General features: G+C 38.0%; 1 protein-coding gene and 1 non-coding gene across 2 annotated transcripts in view; one reads left to right on the forward strand and one right to left on the reverse strand.

Annotated features, from left to right (window-relative positions):
* Positions 1-19,090, forward strand: part of TMEM196 (transmembrane protein 196) — a 324,954-nt gene that overhangs the window by 154,610 nt on the left and 151,254 nt on the right. The gene's annotated exons all lie outside the window — the stretch shown is intronic.
* TRNAL-GAG (transfer RNA leucine (anticodon GAG)) lies at positions 12,030-12,101 on the reverse strand. The gene has a single exon. It is a non-coding gene; the product is annotated as a tRNA-Leu (tRNA).

Genomic DNA, 19,090 nt, shown 5'->3' on the forward strand with positions numbered 1-19,090 from the left:
GAACCTCAGACCTTATTCATCTTACAGATAAAAGTCTCTGAACTTTTACCAATCTCTTACTATTTCTCCTACCCTCCAGCACCTGGCAATTGCTTTTCTCCTCTGTTTGTTTGAGTTTGATTGTCTTTGTTGTTTTGTTTTTTAGATTTAACGTGTAAGTGATACCATGTATTTGTCCTTCTCTGTCTGGTTTATGTCACTTAGCATAATGCCTCAAGTTTCATCTGGGTTGTTTCAAAGGGCAGAATTTCCTTCTTTGTAACTACTGAATTGTGTGTGTATGTATGTATATGGATATGGAGATATATATATGTGTGTAAACATACATACGTGTATACATGCTTACATAGGGTATCCCTGGTGGCTCAGCAGTAAACATCTGCCTGCCATGCAAGTCATGCGGGTTAGATCCCTAGGTTGGGAAGATCCTACGGAGAAGGAAATGACAACCCACTCCTATTTTCTTGACTAGGAAATCACAGGGACAGAGGAACCTGGCAAGCTACAGTCCATGGGTTCGCAAACAGTTCAACATGACTTAACAACTGAATAACAAAAATAACAACATACACATACATATGCACATTTATCTGCTGATAGACACTAAGGTTGTTTCCACATCTTGAGTTCAGTCGCTCAGTCGTGTTTGACTCTGTGACCCCATGGACTGCAGCGTGCCAGGCCTCCTTGTCCATCACCAACTCCCAGAGCTTGCTCAAGCTTGTGTCCATTGAATCAGTGATGCCATCCAACCATTTCATCCTCTATCATCCCCTTCTTCTCCTGACTTCAATCTTTCTCAGGGCCTTTCCCAATGAGTCAGCCCTTCCTATCAGGTAGTCGAAGTATTGAGCTTCAGCTCAAAATCAGTCCTTCCAGTGAATACTCAGGACTGATCTCCTTTAGGATGGACTGGTTGGATCTCCTTGCAGTCCAAGGGACTCTCAAGAGTCTTCTCCAACACCACAGTTAAAAGCATCAATTCTTTGGTGCTCAGCCTCCCTTATAGTCCAACTCTCACATCCATACATGACTACTGGAAAAACCATAGTTTTGACTAGATGGACCTTTGTTGGCAAGGTAACATCTCTGCTTTTTAATATGCTGTCTAGGTTGGTCATAGCTTTTCTTCCAAGGAGCAAGTGTCTTTTAATTTCATAGATGCAGTTAACATCTGCAGTGATTTTGGAGCCTGAAAAAATAGTCTGTCACTGTTTCCATTGTTTCCACATCTATTTGCCATGAAGTGATAGGTACTGATGTCATGATCTTAGTTTTTTGAATGTTGAGTTTTAAGCCAGCTTTTTCACTCTCTTCTTTCACTCTTATCAAGAAGCTTTTTATGAAACTAGACCACTTTCTAACACCATACACAAAAATAAACTCAAAATGGATTAAAGATCTAAATGTAAGACCAGAAACTATAAAACTCCTAGAGGAGAACATAGGCAAAACACTCTCTGACATACATCACAGCAGGATCCTCTATGACCCACCTCCCAGAATATTGGAAATAAAAGCAAAAATAAACAAATGGGACCTAATTAACCTTAAAAGCTTCTGCACATCAAAGGAAACTATTAGCAAGGTGAAAAGACAGCCTTCAGAATGGGAGAAAATAATAGCAAATGAAGCAACTGACAAACAACTAATCGCAAAAATATACCAGCAACTCCTACAGCTCAACTCCAGAAAAATAAATGACCCAATCAAAAAATGGGCCAAAGAATTAAATAGACATTTCTCCAAAGAAGACATACAGATGGCTAACAAACACATGAAAAGATGCTCAACATCACTCATTATCAGAGAAATGCAAATCAAAACCACTATGAGGTACCATTTCACACCAGTCAGAATGGCTGCGATCCAAAAGTCTGCAAATAATAAGTGCTGGAGAGGGTGTGGAGAAAAGGGAACCCTCTTACACTGTTGGTGGGAATGCAAACTAGTACAGCCACTATGGAGAACAGTGTGGAGATTCCTTAAAAAACTGGAAATAGAACTGCCTTATGATCCAGCAATCCCACTGCTGGGCATACACACTGAGGAAACCAGAAGGGAAAGAGACACGTGTACCCCAATGTTCATCGCAGCACTGTTTATAATAGCCAGGACATGGAAGCAACCTAGATGTCCATCAGCAGATGAATGGATAAGAAAGCTGTGGTACATATACACAATGGAGTATTACTCAGCCATTAAAAAGAATACATTTGAATCAGTTCTAATGAGGTGGATGAAACTGGAGCCTATTATACAGAGTGAAGTAAGCCAGAAGGAAAAACAGAAATACAGTATACTAACGCATATATATGGAATTTAGAAAGATGGTAACAATAACCTGGTGTACGAGACAGCAAAAGAGACACTGATGTATAGAACAGTCTTACGGACTCTGTGGGAGAGGGAGAGGGTGGGAAGATTTGGGAGAGTGACATTGAAACATGTAGAATATCATGTAAGAAACGAGTTCCCAGTCCAGGTTCGATGCGCGATACTGGATGCTTGGGGCTGGTGCACTGGGACAACCCAGAGGGATGGTGTGGGGAGGGAGGAGGGAGGAGGGTTCAGGATGGGGAACACATGTATGCCTGTGGTGGATTCATTTTGATATTTGGCAAAACTAATACAATTATGTAAAGTTTAAAAATAAAATAAAATTAAAAAAAAAAAAAAAAAGAAGCTTTTTAGTTGCTCTTCACTTTTTGGCATAATAATGGTGTCATCTGCATATATGAGGTTATTGATATTTTTCTTGGCAATCTTGATTCTAGCTTGTGCTTCATCCAGTCCATCATTTCTCATGATGTACTCTGCATATAAGTTGAATAAGTAGGGTGTCAATATACAGCCTTGACGTACTCTTTTCCCAATTTGGAACCAGTCTGTTGTTCCATGTCCAGTTCATGATATTAAATGCTTTTTAATATACCTGTTGATCATTTGTTCATCTTCTTCAGAAAAATGCTTACTCATTTCCTCTTTCCATTATTTAATCAGATAGTCTGGTTTTGTTTTTGTTTGTTTTATTTTTTACTTTTTGGTATTTAGTTGTATGAATTCTTTATGCATTTTGTATATTATCCCTTATCGGACATATAATTGGGAAATATTTTCTCCCATTCCATAGGTTGCTTTTTCATTTTCTGTTCTGAAGTAGCTTATTTTTGCTTTAGTTGCTTTTGCTTTTGGCGTCATAACAAAAAACAAAGAAAAATCATTACCAAGACCAATGTCAAGGAGCTTTTTCCCTATTTTTTTCTAGGAGTTTTAAGATTTCAGGTCCTACATTCGAGTCTTTAATCCACTTTGAAGTAAAATTTCTATATGTTGTAAGATAGGGGTCTAGTTTCTTTGCATGTGGCTGTCCATTCCCCAGAACCATTTATTGAAGAGACTGTCCTTTCCTTATTGTATGTACTTGTCTTCTTTGTCACAAAGTGACATTTGAATCCCTTGGTTTTACACTTTCCCCTTTAAGATCTCCACATACATAGGTTGAGGAAGCAGTGACTTAACTTTCAACATATGCTTTTGCCATGATGTATGTATTTCACAGAAATAATTAATAGTATAGCAAATAAAACCAGTGCAGTTTTATTTTATTTTTATCAACTGAAAGTTTTATGAGCTATATATGAATGATTTCTCCAGATAACTCTCCCAGTGTTTTTTATACCCTATTTTAGTCTGCCATATGTATATATGTTTTTTAGTCCCTGTTTTATGTATATATATACACACACACACATATATATATATATACATATATGTATACACATATATATAGTTCAGGTTTGTCAAGCAATTCCTAATTGCTTTTGTCACATATGTTAACTCAGTTCCTAATTGCCTAAAAGGTTTCAATGATGGAAAAACACATTTTTAAAGGCAAAACATTATGGGTAGTCAGACTGTTTATAGTTCCTAGTTTATACTTGGCAAAAGCAAAAAGAAAAATCACACACACATGCAACCCAAACAACTTTTGCAGTGCATTTAAATGAAAATAACAAAATTGCAGTTTGGCTCACTTCTAGAAATTTAAAGACATTATTATTTAAATGCATATATTGCATAAACTACCCCCAAATCACTTAGAACTATCTTCATAGATTTTTTTCTGGGTTCTATATAATGTGAATACTAAACAAGAGGTTATTCCTAGAAATTCACCTAGACATGAAACACCGTATAAGATTATTGTCAACAGCAATTATAGTTGTTGCTGTGTTCTCTGTAGTGCCTAACTCTGGTATTGGTGTTAATTTCATTGTGGGTTATGAAGCCAGAATAGTTACTGAAGCTAAGTTTTAGGAAATCAGAACCCAAACATTCTAGCAAAAATGACCAGTGCCATGAGCAAAAGGGAAACAGATATCCTGCGTTTCTCTTTTAAATTTTTATCTTCTTTTTTGACTGTTCTGGCTCTTCACTGCTGCTTGGGCTTTTCTCCAGTAGTGGCAAGTGGGCACTGCTCTCTAGCTGCTGTGCATGGGCTTCTGATTGTGGTGGCTTCTCTCGTTGCAGAGCATGGGCTCTAGGGACACACAGGCTTCAGTAGCTGTGGCTCCTAGACTCTAGAGCACAGTCTTAGTACTTGTGGTGCACGGGCTTAGTTGCTCCATGACATGTGGGATCTTCCCAGATCAGAGACCAAACCGGTGTCTCCTGCATTGGCAGATGGAGTCTTTACCTCTGAGCCACCACAGAAACCTATACTGCTTTTCTTAATGTACCCTCAGTGGAGGAGATAATGTGTTAAAGAGCCTGATAGCTAAACACTTATTTATATTTGTGAAAAAAAAAAAATGCTTTCACAGTATTTACTTTTTCCTCTAGTTCAAAGATAATATTATAGAAAGAAACATGAGGTTGATTTCTGAAATATTGCAAGTCACAAAACTGTAGTCCTTTATGCTTTTTATAAAAATATATAATTAAAGACAGTTTTTCAGTAACTATGGACTTGTTAATAACTAGAAAAAGAGAATGAGGTTATTCAAGATTTTCATATAGCACAAAAATATCTAGTTGTTTTTTTTTTTTTTTTAAGAGCCAACTTCAGTAAAGAAATTATAAGGGAGAATATGGTGGGTGTATTAGTATAAATAATTATATTAACTAGATCCTTAAAGATGATAATAAGCCTTGACTAAAATATTAGTATCCAAGATTATGTATTCACATTACATAACATCTTTTTTAGAGTTCGTTGACCATGAAAAAATCTGTTCTTGTAACTTACATAGAACATTGAGTAAAATAGCCATTGGCCAGGAACCAGAAAAAGGCTCTGCGGTGGTCATCTCCAATATTACATCTATAAAATATGTGTGTCTAAGGAAATCCTATTGTTAAGCAGATGTATAAAGCAGACACCTAAGCATATATGCGCTTTGTTTGTTTCATCAAATATAACACTTCTGCTTAACTGTAGCTTAATGGGACAAACTGTTGCCCAATTCTCTATGAAACTTTTGCCAGGCCACTTTCTAGAGCTCAGTTCCAAATTACTAAAATATAGAACCGCTGAGAGTTTCCATGATAAACTTTGTATGTTCCCTTTTGAATATGCCATGGCTCCAGACCCTTAATCATCTATCAGCTGATTCAGAAGACCCAGAGCTTCTGGAGAGTCCCATTGCCTTGGACCAGGGGTACTAGATAAAGATATGCAAAATGCAGGTTTTTCAGCAGTAGTTGAAGACATGGCCTTGCTAAAATGGTATGTCAGTACACTCATAGGACCCCTATATATAATTGAAAATTTTCCCTGTTTCCTTTTTATGGTTATTTTAAGTCCAAGAGTGTCAGTTTTAAGTTTGTTAGAATAGTCAGCAAACTCTACATTCGGTTTAACAGAATTATATGGATTCAGTGCAGAAGTAAAAAGAGTATGGCCCACTGGACACATTACTTTTCTTGTCCTAGAACAATAATGAAGGAGGAACCCTCTCTCTTTTCTTCCCACTTCCTGTGATTTTTTTTAGAGCCTTTATCCATTAACGTAAAAGGCCAAAGTCTTTAACAGTAGGTTCATTCTCCTTTTCGTAAAACCCATTTCCCCAAAACAATATGAATTTCTTATGCCAAGAAGTGCATATGCATGAGTGATAATATTAGTTCTTCTTCCTAGATTTCAAGAATTTCTGTTTCATTGGTCTTTGAGGGCTTATAATGTCTCTGCATTTGGGGTGAAATTATAGGACCAGCCAAGAATGATGATGCCCTGTAGTTTTTAACACGCAGACATTCCATTGACAACCAGGACAGGTCAGAACTCAAGGGGCACTAAGACAGGGAGCAAAAAAGATGAAAATTTTGGACTGAGCCATCTATAAATATGTCCTTATTCTATCCAGCTAATTTCTTAACCAATACGTGGACAAGAAGAATGAAATATTTGCATCAGAGCACTTCTAAATGTCCATTGTATTGTTCTTGTACGTAAGTGTTATCTTTATAGCATGGTAAGCTATGCAGTTCTAAATCTACTGGACTTAGAGGAACAAGCGGAATAAATGAATCTTCTTGCTATTTTACAAAATTCCAAGTTGTGGAAACTTTCAGATATTATTATTGATAGTCTTACTTTGTTTTGCTTTCTGCTTTTGTCCTTGTTTTCCAGTTGAGTGTGTCTCAGATTTACTAATGCTACCAAAGTTCTAGTATCCAAAATGGGCAGCTAGGCAAACACTTACTTCTAAATAGCTCCTCATTATAGACACAGGAGCTGAAGGAACAAACTTTAATTTGGGGATTGCAGGGAGCAGTGAGGAAGCAAGGAGATACAAGAGTTTCCTAGGAGAACAATTCCCTCCTTTACCACAGAATAAAAATAATCAATTTGTATGTCCCAATTTTAATACTCTTAGCTAACTAAATAGAATACTTATTTCTCCTTATGAGAAACATAAAAGGTACATAAAAACAAATGAACAAATCCAACTTTAGACTTACAGAATATACTTTTAGTCAGGACTCTGGTTGCAGTTGGCAGAAAGTTAGCTCAAACTAAATAGAAATAGAAAAATATATTGCTTCTTGCAACCAAGCTTCAGGAATTGCTGGCTACAGCTAATCTCAAAGTCTGTCAGTACCAGGGCCTAGAGTCCAGAAGGATTCTCTCTGCAGCCTTTAGTTTCTGATCTTTGTGGGTTGCTTTTGTTTTCTTCAATTTTTCTCACATTGTTGAAATAGCCACCAACAACTCCAGATTCATTTATTCTCCACAGAGAATGACTACTCACTTTGTTTCCAAGCTAAAACATGCTTAGGAAAGAATCTGACTAGGCTAACTCCAAACAGGTATCCATACTTGGATCAATCAATGGTGACCATCGCTGCAGGGTCTGAAAATGGGACCACACACTCTTGAACCATCTTGTTAGCAGAAACATTTCTCAGAAGAAGGAGGGTGGGAAAGTGATAATATCCACTACAGGTTATCATGTTCTGTATGTGGATAATGCCCCATGCATATCAAAAAGTTTTTTAAAGATGAGTTAGAACAAACCTAATAAACCAAGTAATAGAAACTTGGGGAAATTCTGTCTGTCCAGATGTAAATATCTGTGCACATATCAGTGATTGTGTGAGAGAGGGACAGATGAATGATAGGAATAAGGTGAAAGAGAAGAAAAGGGGAGAGTAGAGGAGAGATCAGGTAGATCAGGTTAATAATGGCATTGGAGAAAGCCCATATTTAGCACAGCCTAGTAATAGAAATGCTGAGGAATCATATATAAGCTGCGGCTTACTGAGAGAGAGATCCTTAAGCAGAATGGAGTTCAAGCATATTCCTCTAGCATAAGGAGTATAGGTTTCAGTTCATCTCTTGCAGAAGTAAGGCACAGTCCAAAAATGAAAATATTTTAACACAAATCCATTCATATGTAGGTGTTTGTGTTTGACTTTTTCAGATAGAAGTACAAAATGACAGATCGTGGTTTACAGGGTACCGTAGCCTGTACTTTTGGAATTATTTTGTAGTTTTATAAGAGAAATTGATTCTAAATCTTGCTATCTTGATTTTTAAAATAGTACTTTTCTAAACATAGTGTTGCTACTTCTCTATAGCCCTACCCAAACACAAAGAGTCAAAATACAGTTTCCTGCCAATTTAATCATTGACTAATTGGCCTCAGCATGTAAAACATTGTGGGTTTTTTCCTGTGTATAATTACTACACTGGAAGTTTATAAGCTTCCTGGATAAAAAGAACAAACATGATATTCTGCTTTATTTTCGTTGCTATTGTCAAGTCTGGAATGAGAAATTTGAGACCTATGAGCGTATTGATAGCAATTGAAATGATGGGAGTAGATGAAATATCAAGGGAGATTTTGTAGATTGAAAAGAAGGGAGCAAAAAAACCACCAGAAACATGGAAGGTTAACCCACTCAAGGTGCTTTCTTCAGAGACCAAGAAGGGGCAGCCAGAGAGGTGGAAGGGAATCCCTAAAAGAGACGTATCAGGGAAACACAGTGAAGGAATTTCTTGTAGTCAGATGTGGTGAATTGTAAACAATGCTGAAGAGAAAGCTAATGAGAACTCAACTGTGTCTACTGCAATTAACAACTGAGAGGTACGTGGTGTGGTATCTTGGGAGAGAAGGACAGTGGTGGTAGATGAGTGAGGGGAGGTAGGATTGCAGCTCAATTTCAGAGGACTGAGCAAAGTGAAACAGTGAATATGAATTCTGATGTCTTTAGTATCTTGGCATGAACAGAAGGGAAATAAGACAGCAGACTCTGGAAGGGAGTATAAGCATGAGGGATGTTCATCTTATAACATGGGGGAGGATGGGAGAACAAAGAGGATGATAACAATCGTGAGGACGCTGAGGCAGTAGGGCAAAGGCATAGAGGATGGGAGGAGGACCTAAGCTGAAGTGGGGAAGGGGGGTTTTTTTCACAGAGGAGGAGGAAAAGAAAGCAAGAATGAGGGCAGATGCATGAATTTGTGAGAATTTGAAAAGAAGTTGCTGCTGCTGCTGCTAAGTCGCTTCAGTCGTGTCTGACTCTGTGCAACCCCATAGACGGCAGCCCACCAGGCTCCACCGTCCCTGGGATTCTCCAGGCAAGAACACTGGAATGGGTAGCCATTTCCTTCTCCAATGCATGAAAGTGAAAAGTGAAAGTGAAGTCGCTCAGGCATGTCCAACTCTTAGTGACCTCATGGACTGCAACCTACCAAGCTCCTCCGTCCATGGGATTTTCCAGGCAAGAGTACTGGAGTGGGGTGCCATTGCCTTCTCCTTGAAAAGAAGTTAAGTAAGGTCAAACATAAGCATTTCAAATTTGGGGAAAGAAAAATAAGATCACCCGATTAATGAAAGCAGAAAGGAACTGATAACTAAATTGAAGTTACATATGTTTCATACATGTTACAGACAATAAAAGAATCTATTTATCTGCCTTCCTGTATGTCTGTCTGTTGATCTACTATTTGCCCCGAGTGCCCAACTGACATTGTTTGCGAATGGAAGATTGAAAATATTACTTATGATTGAAGTGTACCCATACCCCATAGACACTAACTTTGAAATGGAAGTGAGTAACAGTAACAAATGAAAGAAGGAAGAAGAAATTGAAGGCATAGTTAATGTTGAAAAGCTGTAAGACAGGTAGTAAATATTAGCCCCTAAGGTATAAAAGTTATGACCAACCTAGATAGCATATTCAAAAGCAGAGACATTGCTTTGCCAACAAAGGTCCGTCTAGTCAAGGCTATGATTTTTCCTGTGGTCATGTATGGATGTGAGAGTTGGACTGTGAAGAAAGCTGAGCACCGGTGAATTGATGCTTTTGAACTGTGGTGTTGGAGAAGACTCTTGAGAGTCCCTTGCACTGCAAGGAGATCCAACCAGTCCATTCTGAAGGAGATCAGCCCTGGGATTTCTTTGGAGGGAATGATGCTGAAGCTGAAACTCCAGTACTTTGGCCACCTCATGCAAAGAGTTGACTCACTGGAAAAGACTCTGATGCTGGGAGGGATTGTGGGCAGGAGGAGAAGGGGATGACAGAGGATGAGATGGCTGGATGGCATCACTGACTCGATGGACGTGAGTCTGAGTGAACTCCAGGAGTTGGTGATGGACAGGGAGGCCTGGTGTGCTGCAATTCATGGGGTTGCAGAGTCGGACATGACTGAGTGACTGAACTGAACTGAAGGTATAAAACATTGGAAATTACTCAGTTCATAATGATATCAAGGTTGAAGATGTTGATGTTATGAGAGTGGATAAAATTCCATACAGGTAAAAATATTTGTAATCCAGGAGGTTAAGAAGCTTTGAGGCTAAGATTTCAGGTGGGTCAAGTGCTTGGACACTGAAATTGCCCAAAACCACCTACGGAAGAATGGAGAGGTAGAACATGAGGCAGATATCAAAGTCTGCAGGGAGTAGAGAGCATGGGAACTCCATAAATGGTAATGGTAGGAAAGACTAGAGACAGAGGTATTGTTTAGGGGATCAGTCTCTCAAAGAGGAGGGGCTTTGCATGAGGGAGAAAGATTATTGAGCTGGAAGTGCTAACAAAAGGGTGGGAGGCAGAAGACAATACAGCATCTGGGCTTCGTAGGAAATAAGTTGGCTCTGATAGGGCCTTAGGGTAGAGGAAGAGCTAGGTTTGAACAAGGCAAGGAGATGGATGGAGTAAAGAGGCCAGGAATAAAATTTTTATTTTTGTTTGTACATTGTTTTGCCAATATTTATAATGGTATGAGGATATCTGGGGCATAGAGTTTGGAAGGGAAATCAGCAAACACATACGTTCTCACTAATTCTCTTTTGGTGGGAGTGGGGTTTTACCCATTGCCATTTTGTTTAAAATCTTTGTAATCTTTCCCTATTTGGTAGTATCTCAACATTTTGGGGGGGGTCTTATTTTATTAATAAAATATTGTATTAGGATTCTTCAATCATGTATTTTATTGTATAAAACTCTTAAATAGATGTTTGCTCCTTAATGTCAAAACTAGCTTATTCACCTTTACATCCCAGACAGCACTTAACAGAGTTCCCTGAATTGCAATAGGTACTCAATAATTCCTTAATAATTTTAGTTGAAAGTACACATATACAAATAATTTTAGAATACATACAGAGTCAGTTATTAACAAGTATCTGTCCCTAGTTAAACTTGAAAGTTTTGCACAGCAAAAGAAACCATTAACAAAATGAAAAGACTAATTACTGAATGGGATAAAATATTTGCAAATGATAAAATGGATAATACTCAACATACACAAAAAGCTCATACAACTCAATATCAAAAAACAAACAACTTGATTAACTTGATTAAGTTGTTTGTTTTTTGATATTGAGTTGTATGAGCTTTTTGTGTATGTTAAGTATTAATTAAAAAATGAGCAGAAGGACTGAAGGGACATTTTTCCATTCAGTGGAAATGTGTGGGGCCAAGAGGCGTGGGAAAAGATGCTCAATGCCACTAACCATCAGGGAAATGCAAATCGACATCACAGTGATACTACCTCTGACTCATCAGAATATCTGTCATTAAAACGACACAAACAAAAATGTTGACACTGATGTGGAGAAAACGGAATCTTTGTATACTGTTGGTGGGAATGTAAATCGATACAGCTATTGTGGAAAACAGTTTCTCAAAAAACTAAAAATAGACCTAACATATGACTCAGCAGTTCCAATTCTGGGTTTATTTCTGAAAAAAGAGAAACACTAATTTGAAAAGATACACACACCCCAGTATTCATAGCAGCATTATTTACTATTGCAAAGGTATTGAAGCAACCTAAGTGTCCATGAACAGATAAATGGATAAAGCAGATGTGACATACATACATACATATATATATATATATGCACACACATGTATATCATATCTATATATATGTATGAAAATGAAAGTGAACTTGCTTAGTCATGTCTGACTCTTTGCGACCCCATGGGCTGTAGCCTACCAGGCTCCTTGGTCCATGGGATTTTCCAGGCAAGAGTACTGGAGTAGGTTGCCATTTCCTTCTCCAGGGGATCTTCCCAACCCAGGGATTGAACCCAGGTCTCCTGCATCTCAGGCAGACACTTTACCATCTGAGCCACCAGGGAAGTTATCTATATGTATATGTGTATATGTATAGTAATAATATCTACACACACGATGAAATACTAAACCACAAAAAAGAATAACATTTTGCCATTTGTAGCAACATGGATGGACTTGGAAGGGATTATGCTAAGTGCAATGAGTCAAAGACAAATACTGTGTGATACACTTTTATGTGGAATCTAAAAAATACAACAAACTAGTGAACATAAGAAAAAAGAAGCAGAATCATAGACGCAGAGAACAAACTAGTGGTTACCAGTGGGGAGAGAGAAGGAGGGGGCAATTTAGGTATAGGGGCTTCAGAGGTACAGAATTTTATGTATAAAATAAGCTACAAGGATATATTGTACAATACAGGGACTATAGCCAACCATGTGTATCAACTATGAATGAATATGCTCTTTTAAAATTGTGGATCACTGCATTCTACATCAACTGTGATGGTTTAGTTGCTAAGTCATGTCCAACTCTTGCAACCCCATGGACTATAGTCCTCCAGACTCTTCGGTCCATGGGATTTTCCAGGCAAGAATACTGGAGTGGGTTGCCTTTTCCTTCTACAGGGGATCTTCCCAACACAGGAATTGAACAAACCTGCATCCCCTGCATTGGCAGGCAGATTCTGTACTGCTGAGCCACCAGGGAAGCCCAATGCAGGATTCGGTTTGGTAGAATTTTGAGGATTTTTACATCTATATTCACCAGTGATATTGACCTGCAGTTTTCTTTTTTGTGTGTGTGATATCTATCTGGTTTTGGTATCAGGGTGATGGTGGCCTTATAGAAAGAGTTTTGGAGTGTTCCTGCTTCTGCAATTTTTTGGAAGAGTTTGAGCAGGACAGGTATTAACTCTTCTCTAAGCATTTGCTAGAATTTGCCTGTGAAGCTGTCTGGCCCTGGTCTTTTGTTTGTTGGAGGATTTCTTTTTTTAAATATTTATTTATTTGGCTGCATTGGATCTGTTGTGGCATGTACATTTTGAGAGCCTTCATTGCAGAGCACGGAGTCTCCAGTTCTGATGCACAAGCTCAGTAGTTGCCGTATGCGGGCTTAGTTGCTCTGAAGCATATGCGATCTCGGTTACCTGACCACGGATCGAACCTGTGTCCCCTGCATTGCAAGGTGCAGTGTCCTTACCTTTATCTTAACTACTGGACCACCAGGGAAGTCCCTGTTGGAAGACTTTTGAACACAGTTTCAATTTCAGTGCTTGTGATTGTTCTGTTCATATTTTCTGTTTCTTCCTGGTTCAGTCTTGGAAGGTTTTACTTTTCTAAGACTTTGTCCATTCCTTCCAGATTATCCATCTTATTGGCATACAGTTGCTTGTTGTGATCCCTTATGATCCTTTGTATTTCTATAGTGTCAGTTGTAACTTTTCCTTTTTCACGTCTAATTTTATTAATTTGAGTCTTCTCCCTTTTTTTCTTAATGACTCTGACTAATGGTATATCTATTTTTTTTTATTTTCTCAAAGAACTAGCTTTTAGTTTTATTGATCTTTGCTATTGTTTTCTTCATTTCTTTTTCAATTATTTCTGCTTTGATCTTTATTATTTCTTTCCTTCTACTAACTCTGAGGGGTTTTGGTTCTTTTTAATTTCTTTAGGTATAAGGTTAGGTTGTTTATTTGGGATGTTTCTTGTTTCTTGAGGTAGGATTTTATTGTCATAAATTTTCCTCTTAGAACTGCTTTTGCTGCATCACATAGGTTTTGGGTTGTAATGTTTTTGTTATTTGTTTCTAGGTATTTTTTAGAATTTCCTTTGATTTTTTTCAGTGATCCCTTGATTATTTAGAAGTGTATTGTTTAGCCTTCTTGTGTTTGTGTTTTTTATAGGTTTTTTTTTTTTTTTTCCTTCTGTAATTGATATCTAGTCTCATAGCATTGTGGTCAGAAAAGATGCTTGATAAGATTTCAATTTTCTTAAATTTACCAAGGCTTGAAAATTTAAAAAAGAAGAAAACAATATGAAAATAGAATAGAAATAGTCATCCTTAAATAGTCTTCCTTAGAAATAGTCATCTCTATTTAGAATGGAAATCTGGCCATGCAGAACAGCTACTACTTTTCCCAACCATATAACCATGTGATTAAGTTGTGGCCAAAACAAATCAAGCAAAAGTCTTCTTGTGAAAATTCTAGGAAGTGCCCTTAAAAGGAGAGGGTATGCCCTTCTCTGCCCCTTCCTCCTGCTTGGAAGGGATGAATGTGATGACTACCACTCTAGCAGGCTTTAGGGATCACAAGGTAATGTATATAAACTGTGTGAGAACCCAGTAGAAAGAGTAACGCTTTGTGGAACTGCCACTCTACTCCTTCTGTGTACCTCAGAAATTTTCTTATGTTCAGTTCAGTTCAGTTGGTCAGTCATGTCCGACTCTTCGCGACCCCATGGACCCCAGCATGCCAGGCCTCCCTGTCCATCACCAACTCCCAGAGTTTACTCAAACTCATCTCCATTGACTTGGTGATGCCATCCAACCATCTCATCCTCTGTCATCCCCTTCTCCTCCTGCCTTCAATCTTTCCCAGCATCAGGGTCTTTTCAAAGAGTCAGCTCTTAACATCAGGTGGCCAAAGTATTGGAGTTCCAGCTTCAACGTCATTCCTCCAATGTGTCAGCTTCAACATCAGTCCAACACTCAGAACTGATCTCCTTTAGGATGGACTGGTTGGATCTTCTTGCAGTCCAAGGGACTCTCAAGAGTCTTCTCCAACACCACAGTTCAGAAGCATCAATTCTTTGGCACTCAGCTTTCTTTATAGTCCAACTTTCACATCCATACATGACTACAGGAAAACCCATAGCCTTGACTAGACGGACCTTTGTTGGCAAAGTAATGTCTTTGCTTTTTAATATGCTGTCTAGGTTGGTCATAACTTTCCTTCCAAGGAGTATGCCTCTTTTAATTTCATGGCTGGAGTCACCATCTGCGGTGATTTTGGAGCCCCCCAAAATAAAGTCTGCCACTATTTCCACATCATGTTTCTGCTGCTGCTGCTAAGTCGCTTCAGTCGTGTCCGACTCTGTGCGACCCCATAGACGGCAGCCCGCCAGGCTCAGCCATCCCTGGGATTCTCCAGGCAAGAACACCAGAGTGGGTTGCCATTTCCTTCTCCAAAGCATGGAAGTGAAAAGTGAAAGTGAAGTCGCTCAGTCGTGTCTGACTCTTAGCGACCCCATGGATTGCAGCCTACCAGGCTCCTCTGTCCATGGGATTTTCCAAGCAAGGGTACTGGAGTGGGGTGCCATTGCCTTCTCTGCTACATCATGTTACTTGTAGCCAAATATCATCCTGATTGACATTATGGATATCTTTTGGTTTATCTAGCTTAAGTGTAGTTTTATATAAAAATCAATTTGCAGGCTAATCTGTATAAATTTTCATCAAGATTGCACACAGTGTATGACTTTGTTTCTTTTTGCAACATCTTTGAAGAGTTACTTCCCTCTTGCTGATGTGAAAAAGTACTGCAATGTAACTTACTCCTTTTAGAGTTTTCATTCTTAATGTGTTGCTGTTCAGTCGCCCAGTCATGTCCGACTCTTTGTGACCTCATGGACTACTACACACCAGACCTCCTGTCTCTCACCTTCTCCTGGAGCTTGCCCAAGTTCATGTCCATTGCATCGTCACTGATGCCATCCAGCCATCTCATCCTCTGACACCCTCTTCTCCTGCTCTCAATCTTTCCCAGCACCAGGGACCTTTCCGATGAATCAGCTGTTCACATCAGGTGACCAAAGTAACTGGAGCTTCAGCATCAGTTCTTCCAATGAGTATTCAGGGTTGATTTCCTTTAAGATTGACTGATTTGATCTTGTTTCTGTCCAAGAGACTCTCAAAAGTCTTCTCCAGCACCATAGTTTGAAGGCATAAATTCTTTAGGACTCTGCCCTCTCCAGCTTTCACAACTGTACACAACCATTCTTATGTTTGAGACAAAAGTTAAAATTATAGAATCCACTGCAGAGTCCTTTCAAATTTAAGCTCTGGGAAGCTAATTAGAAAAGGAAAAAACAATAGAAATGAAGGTTTTTTTCTAAAAAAATAAATTTCTCTTGAGTATTCCACCTCTCATGTTCAAACTTACTCCTTAACATTGCATTTGCTCCCTTTTAGATATTTACCTTGATTTTACAAAACCTTCACATATATCTGTTTAACATTTATACAACTTTTAATATTCTCAAACACAGTAGACAAGGGAATTCATCAATTCTCTTGATATACCTATGAAGTAGGCAAATATTTTCCTCTTCATTTCAAAAGGTCTGGAGAGGTCAGACAACTTCCTTAAAGGAACTAGGTAGAGTCAGGGCTGGTCCTTGGCTGTCATGATCATCTATTAAAACAGCAGTCTTTTTGGTATTTCTCGTGATTCAAAATCAGGAATCAAACAGACACTACGGGCATGCTAAGTCTTTGTTCCACATGATGTCTACTGGGGCCCTAAAACCTAAAGTGACTTTTTAGCTCACATATCTGGTGCTTCTGCTAGAATGGTTCAAGTGCTTTAGAGCTGACTGGAGCATTTCACCTGGGGTTATTTGCCTAGGGCCTCAGTTCTTGGTGTCAGCTAAGTGAACTTCTATGTAATCGCATCAGGGTGGCTGTAGTTCTTATATGATGGCTTAGCACCACAAACCACAAAAGCAGAAGCTGCAGGTACCATCAAGGCTTGGGCCTGAAACTGGCAGTTATCGCTTCTACCATGCTCTTTCAGTTTGCAAGCTGCAGGTGCAGCCCAGATGAAAGGGATGAGGGCTCTACGAGTGTGTGGATTGGAAGAGATGTTTTGTCAGGAGCCATTGCTGTGTTTGCTGGGTAAAATACAAGATACTTAATTAACTTTGAATTTCAGATGACAGAAATTGTTTTAGTATAAGTATGTCTCATGCAAAACACACAAAATATGTGTGTTTTGCCTATTCTGAAATATTATCCATTGTTCATCTGAAATTAAAATTTAACTGTGTATGCTGAATTTTTGTTGGCTAAATCTCCTAATCCTAGAATCTACCAATGTAATAATAGATCATCAGTGAATATAGACTGATATCTCTGTAAATTTCTAGGGGCACGTGTGTAATGTGTAGTTTAATGAGACCATTTGCAGCCCTACCTGTATCTCCTAGTTCATGCAGTGTGTATAGGTACTTAGCTCCAATTCTGAATTTGATTAAAGTGATCATGGTAGTCAGATGAATTAATCAATGAAATGGGACTAAGCTACTGGGAAGAAAGGTGTTGCATTCATAAAAACATAAACTAGAAAGATAATATCGGTTTCATACTTCTGTTCTTCTGAAAATTGTTTTTAGGCCCACCAAGTATTTTTCTTGTGCTTTCTGTGTAGGTATTAGGTAGTATTGTAAGGCAATGAAATTTTTTGTTGTTGCTCTTCCATTCAAAGTGAGAGAGATTGTGCAAAAGCTGTAAGAAGATAACTGCAGGAGGCTTGCAGTTCTTATTAAAGAATCCCTTAAAATTTTTGTATTAATAATTCAGTGTTTTATGGAACTCCTCAGAAAGAGCTTCTAACCCAAAAAGTTTGTTTTTTATTATGCTTCTGACAAATCCTGAGTTAGAAATCTTGGTTTCAAAGATTTTCAGAAGAGACTGACTAATCTGCCAGTCATGTGATCTAACCAACACTGTTTAAATCCCCAGGAGTCATTAGAAATTTTCCCAGCTCTGTCAGGAGCCTCTTCTCCATGTAAAGTCACATGGGTAGATGCCTTGAAAATTATGTGGGAGACTGTATACAATTTTCTGGCACTTGTGTAAATTTCAGCAGTTATTTGGCATTTTTAAATTTAAAATATAATTGTCTCTCACTGGGTTAATATTTATTTATCTAATATTTACCAATCACCCACCACACTTGACTCAGTTTTATAATCACATTTTCAAAAGAAAGACACAGTATTACATAAAAAGAATAAAGAAGTAGCTTCAGCAAGTCTAAAATATTTTCTAGGACAAAACTGTCCTTTCTAAATCTCTGTTCTTACCACATCTCCCATCCTTCCTGCTGTAAGTTGATATGTCTAGCTAGGCTTGATATTTAAGAATACTTAAGACTGGTTATTGAGCCTATCCATGGGAATGACCCACTATGTGCTGTATAGTCTACCTAATAAACATGGAACCTCTCCATCAGGATTTGGGAGTAAGAACATAGTGCTGTATAGCATTTGATTCTGAAGGAATTCTTTGTGAATCTTTCTCAGCTTGCTAAAGACATGCTCTCCCAAAGATATTAATGAAAACAATTTAAGTGCAATGATACAAGAGGTTATAGAACTTTTGATAGCAATAGGTTCTTAAAGATTTTTTCTAATGAGAAAAATGTCACTTGAAGAAATTCAGGGACTTGTGCAAAATCATAACAACACTGAGACCAGAAGGCAAGGCTTCTTCAACCAAATGTTCTTTGAATTAAAGCAAATTCCACTATTGCTACAACAGTATCTCCTAACTGAAATCAGTACTCCTAAAAGTTCTTTTAATGTCAACATGTTTTGTGCCTTTGTGGAAAATGTCTGAGAAACACTCTGAAAGCCTTGTATTCATAACTTTCCATTCCTTGAAGGTACTCTCTCAAAAAGCTGAAGTTTCAAGTTTATGGGTTTAGTTGAAATTTATAACCAATCATGAGCATTCATGGGATTTCATTGTAAATGTGTGTTAATTTTTATTTAAACAAGGTCCTATTGAGCATTTAGACTTTTCTCTTGCTATTAAATAAATTATTTAACATATGTAGAAATGTATCAGTAGATATTTCTGAGAAAGAGAGCTTAGTCTAAATTAATTAAGAATTAATTTAACCTGTCTTGTGTGATATTTTTACTATTTAAGCAATTAATAACAAGATATTATGATTATTATTAATATCAAGTTTTTCTACTTAAGAAATGAGATAATCAGTTGTCTTCATTTTGTTCTCCATGGATAGATAACTAATATTTAAAAA

Source organism: Bos grunniens, chromosome 4 (genome assembly GCF_055505025.1).
Source record: "Bos grunniens cultivar Pamir isolate PY7600 chromosome 4, Bosgru_T2T1.0, whole genome shotgun sequence".
In the NCBI taxonomy this organism is placed as follows: domain Eukaryota; kingdom Metazoa; phylum Chordata; class Mammalia; order Artiodactyla; family Bovidae; genus Bos; species Bos grunniens.